Genomic DNA, 5,817 nt, shown 5'->3' with positions numbered 1-5,817 from the left:
TTTTTGAACTAAATATGAAATTGAAAAATAAATTGACTTCAATTGCCTTGAAATATTGTTCATAACTGAATAGTGGACACACAATGGCAATTTAGTATTTTATTGGCATTTCAAACTACCAAGCCAAATTAGCCAAATACTAAATGCATGAAGCACACAGTAACAACCGAAGTTGTCAACAGTAGGGCTGGGAGTCAGATAAAACGGTGACGGAACGAGGGTTTTCCCTTATTGCATGACCCATTGTCAGTAAATCAATAATTTTTTCAATGATATGAGGCGTGAAAGGTCGCGGGAAGAAACAAAATAGGCATTAGAGTCTGTGGGAACTATCCGCCTCCGATTTACACTCTAAACCATTTTCCTCCTCAAGGTGTTAGGTGAACAATGATGTAAATTTATCAAAGGCTCGATCTGAGCCATCATCAATAATATTCAAACAAGTATGGTTTAAACTTCCTTGGGCCTCATTAAATGCTCCACTAGTTCCCCATTAAACTTATTGTATTGCTTAATCAAACGGTTCATAAGGTGTCTCACCTTGGCGTCTATGTTATCCGACCACCCATTCCCATTGCACCTTTTTCAACCTAAACACCAAAGCCTTCATCTTGAAGCGTGGGTCAAGCACAAAAGCAACATATAATATCAACTCAATTTTATCCGTACTTCCCCAATACTTGCAATACTTACTTTTCATATTAGTTGTCATGGCACTCATGACAAGATCTTCACTAACACATATCATTCAAGGTGTTTTGAATGATACAAAGTTGCTGAAAATACATATTGGAAGTCATATACAATGAACCAAATAAGCTCAATGTGATATCATTAAAAAAATTCAAAAACTTTACAAATATCCAAACATTTTCCCAAAACTTAAGGATTTTCTTATGCAACTTCCAATTACAATCAATATAATGAGCTTTCAGATTTTGCAAAGATGTCCATGTATTATTGGAAAGTTAAACCCTTTGACCGATCAACAAATCTTTCAACTATTCCTTCTCATCCTTGTATAAATTCATACAATCTCTTTGCACGGTAACACGGGATGGCATTGTGAACTTAGGTTCTAAATTATTAACAAATTCTTGAAAGCCCCTCAGTGTCAACATGCATAAAAGGCAACTCACATTAGATAAAATACTAAACAATCGGCATCCTTACTCAATTTGGATCATAGTTCATAAATCCTATTTTGCAACTAACATTGCCATTCGCCCCTTCTTATGTCCCAATTGCAACAATGTTTGATTTTTTTTTTTTTTTTTTTTTCAAGTCTTTGATGTTTAAATTGATACTTTTGGCAGTCAAATTGTAAGTGGGATAATATGGCTCAAGAGCCAAGTCTTCCAAATTGCCTAGAGCAATAATTGCATTTAGCTTTAGGGTTATCATAGTCAATGAGTCCCAATAAAGTGATCCCAAACTATAGACTAATTAATATTATTTTTTTATTTTTTTTAATCTCTTGGTGGGAGGAAATGTGTAGGGCTTTGGGCATTAATGGATGAAGATATTGCAAGATTATCATGGTCCTCCAGATGAATAGAAGCAAGGCAACCTATAGGCACCATACCAATACTACCACTAAAATTGTCATCCATATGTTATTAAGCAATGAATACTTTATTCAACTACTAAACACATATAATGAAGCAAAGTAATTAATATGTCAAGCATAAAGTTTCAAAAGCATGAATCTCAAACATAAATCTTTTCAATATGTTTTCGACCACTCACACACAAATTCAACAAATCACACACAAATTATTAAAAATCAGATTTCAAATTTCAAATCCTTTCTTTTTCTTCCTCCGTCAATCTTTTCAATATGTTTTCGAGCACAAACATACAAACAAACACTAATTTGATCGTTAACTATGCCTGTCAAAATAATTTTAGTAAATAGCCCTAAGAAGCATACTTGAATTATATTGGTGCTATGTCATAATGCTTATCTATCATAAATCCTTTTAGCTGGTTCCCTTGTTCGATTTCTATCATTCACACATCTTATATTGGTCCTACATCACAGTGCTTATCTTTTTGGGAATTTGTGAAATCACATGCTAACAAAAACAATGTCCAGATGGTTTGTTGGATTTTTACATAACATGAAAGCCAACATGACCACCTCATTTTGCAGTTAAGATAAAACTATGTCCAGCTGTTTTGTAATCTTTTTGTGTTTCGCGCATTAAGAGCAAACCTCGATATGATAAATGCCAACCACCATTGATGTGAAAAACGAAGAGTATGCTTTCATTTTTGTTTTCGACCACACACACAAATTCAACAAAATCATAGAGTTGGAGTTCGTACCAAATAGGGATTGATGGGTTGTACGTTAATGTTGTTGCCACTTGTTCTAGTTCTGGGGTTCTCTTTCTGAGTCTCCTAAGAGCACGTGTGAGGCAACGACAAACTACAACCAAAATAAGCCTCTATGTTGTACATATGCTATTTATTACCCACCAGTTGCCCTACTCCTTTCTCTAAATGAATATATATGGGTATGAGGATACTATCCGCCTTTACCTACCCATATTCCTTTATTTGCCCGCATATGTGTGGATAGTAGTTATGGTAATAGCCTGTTCGGAGTTAGGGGTTGAAAATTCACTTGTAACCCATGCAGATGGACAAATAGTGAATGCAAAGTTGTTTTTAACCACCCACTTGAACATCATAATTGAGTCTTATGGATACATCAAAGTTAGCCTTCAAAGAACCCAAAAAAAAAAAAAAAAAAAGGGATTCCAAACTTCATTATAGGAAATTGAGTTCAGCCAAGCCAATTAGTGAAATCTTCTTTAGAATAGTTGAAATCTCAGGCTTGATTGCTTTATAGATAAGTTGATTCTTTGCAAGCCAAATTTGGTCCATAAGGATTATTGCTATTATTTGGAAATCATGAGAATCAAGTTTGGGGATTGCTATCGTTGGTACAGTTTTCGGTACGGTGTGAGCTGTGCATTCTTCAATGTTCTTCACACTCCCCAAAAATACTGCAAAACAACTAAAATTAAAAGATCTTTCCGGAGGTCTTGCTCCGATGCCTAAATTAACTTCTAAAAGAAAAATGTTCTCTGTGCATAAAATAATCAGTCTGTCATTTATATATTGGGTATAAGCTTATTTATAGGTAAAGATATGGAGTCAAACTTGAATTAAGTTTACTATTCCCACTTAAACTAGGAGTGCCTGAAGTTTAATTTGTTATGGAAGTCCTATCCTCATTCAACTGAGAGTTAGACTATTAACAATATTTTTCAAGAAGTCCTTATTGGACCCGGATTGGGACTACTATCTCAATTCGACTTGGAGGAGGATTATTCTCAACAGTTACACCCCAATTCCCTTATCCAAGGCATGCTCGGATAATGAGAATTTTATGTCTTGGAAAATCCGAGCCTTGACTTGTCCCGAATCTTGAATAATCTTTAGCTTCATACCTCGAATGTCTCTGGTCTGAAGTTGCTGAGGGTGGTATTCCTTAGTGAACTTTGTGATATTCACTAGTAATGAATGAAAGAGCTTTTTCTTGTAATATCTTCCGAAATTATGTGATGCCTTTGTGATTTCTACAATCAAACTTGTTAGTGCGCAACACAATATATGCACCCTCTATAACCTAGGTTAAACCTGAAAACCAAGGGTTTTATCCATGTCTTGTTTTCTCTGCGAGATTATCTCCCTATCTCCAAGGTAGCTCCCTTGTACCTGTAAACCCAAACCTGAAAACCGAGAATCGTCTCCCATCCTTGTTTTCTCTGCAGGATTGTCTCCCTGAATTCGCCTTAAGGTTTTCTCCCATATTTGATTTCTTTGCAAGGTTGTCTCCCTGAATTTGCCTTAGGGTTTTCTCCCTTTCTTGTTTTCTCTGCAAGGTTGTCTCCCTGGATTTGCCTTAGGGTTTTCTCCCATCCTTGCTTTCTCTATATGGTTGTCTCCCTAGATTTGCTTAAGTTTCCTCCCATCATTGTTTTCTCTGTAGGGTTGTCTCCTCGGATTTACTTAGGGTTTTCTCCCTTTCTTGTTCTCTATACTTACACATTTATGAAAGGCTATATACTAACATGTTAATAAAAGTAAGCACTTTTATTTATTAATTTTCTCTGCAAAACCTTGCAGCACTAGTCTCATAAAGGAATAAGTTTTGGCTCCCAATAATAAAGCATTCAAGAGATAATAATTATGTCATTCAAACTTTTGTCTCTTCTCGTAAAACTATGGTCATAAATGTTTTCAATCCTCAAAATTACGGAAGGCGTGTATTTGAATGGAAAGTCACGGAATAAGACAATAAACTGATAAAATTGCTAACTTCTACTAACAACGATGAAGGAAATAACGTAAACTTATCGCGCATGCTCGGTGAAGACTAGCACCGACTTAACTGTGCATGGGGATCGTTCCAAGTCCCTGCATCATCTTGAGTAATTCCAATTCTTCTAGCATATTTTGAATGCGTGTTCATAACCATGACGAAGTTTTTATTTTTTATTTTATTTTTTTGTATGTGAAACAAATAATTGCTCCTATAGACGATGCCAAACTGTTGGTACATGTTCTTTTATGGTGTGAATTGCACGTTCTTCGATGTTCTTCACGCTCCTCAAAAATACTGCAAAACAACTAAAATTAAAAGACCCTTCTGGGGGTCTCGCTCCGATGCCTAAGTTAGTTTCTAAAATAAAAGTATGCTCTATGAATAAAATAATCAGTCTGTCATTTATACTTGGGGTATGAGTCTATTTATAAGCAAAGAGGTGGAGTCAAACCTGAATTAGGTTTACTATTCCCCACTTAAACTAGGAGTGCCTAAAGTTTGATTTGTTCTGGAAGTCCTATCCTCATTCAACTAGGATGACCATATTTTCAAAGAGTCCTTATTGGACCCAGATTGAAACTACTACCCCAATTCGACTTGGAGTAGGATTATTCTCAACATCTATCATGCAATGAGGCCTTAAGATCAAAGTTTCTATTGGCTGGTTACTAAATACAGAGGAGTCCAAGGGCCATTTTGAACTTCTCCAAATTGTTCTTGCAAAAGGACAATATAGAAAAAAAAAATATATTAAATGGTTTTGGAGGTCCTTAGCAAATTGGACAATTCCAATCCTCTAAATTTCTTGATTGGATGAATCTAGCAATATTAGATCTCATCGGCAGTGAGTTCCAACAATTTTCTAGAGCAAATACTTTAATTGGGTCGGAGTTTTAAACTCCAAAAGACAACTCCAATTTGGAGTAATGATAGGCAGTGGATGTTTAAACCCATCGAAATTGGCAGTGGATGTTTAAACCCATCGAAATTTCTCCTAAAAATCAGGCTTCCCCCCCCCCCCCCCCCTTCCCCCAAACTAGACATTTCCCCCCATCGAGAGTTCCCGGAAAATTCTCCCCCCATTTCCGGCGACCAAGCTCCCCCATTCCGGCCGTTCTCCCCCCTCTTTCAGCTCCGACCTGCAATCTCTGGCTGTTTACACCGCCGACCTACATTCCCCCATTTCGACCTAGATCTCCCCCATTTCCGGCATAGGTGGTGATCTCTAGCCGTCTTCCATCTTCGACCGAGCTTCCACTATCCTTCACCGACCGAGCTCTCTATTTCCACCGCCGAATGAGTTCCCCCAGTTCCGGCGACCATTTCCCTCATTTACAGCCTAGATCTCCCCCACTTCCACCACCAATAGCGATCTCTAGCTGTCTTTCATCTCCGACCGATCCAAAGACCCATCGACCGCTCCGCTACGGCGAGCCCAACCGAGCCACCACAGCAGACGACTCCGACGACCCATC

The sequence above is a fragment of the Alnus glutinosa genome, chromosome 14 (genome assembly GCF_958979055.1).
Source record: "Alnus glutinosa chromosome 14, dhAlnGlut1.1, whole genome shotgun sequence".
In the NCBI taxonomy this organism is placed as follows: Eukaryota; Viridiplantae; Streptophyta; class Magnoliopsida; order Fagales; family Betulaceae; genus Alnus; species Alnus glutinosa.
The sequence above is the reverse complement of the archived record's forward strand: the minus strand, read 5'-3'. Positions refer to the sequence as shown.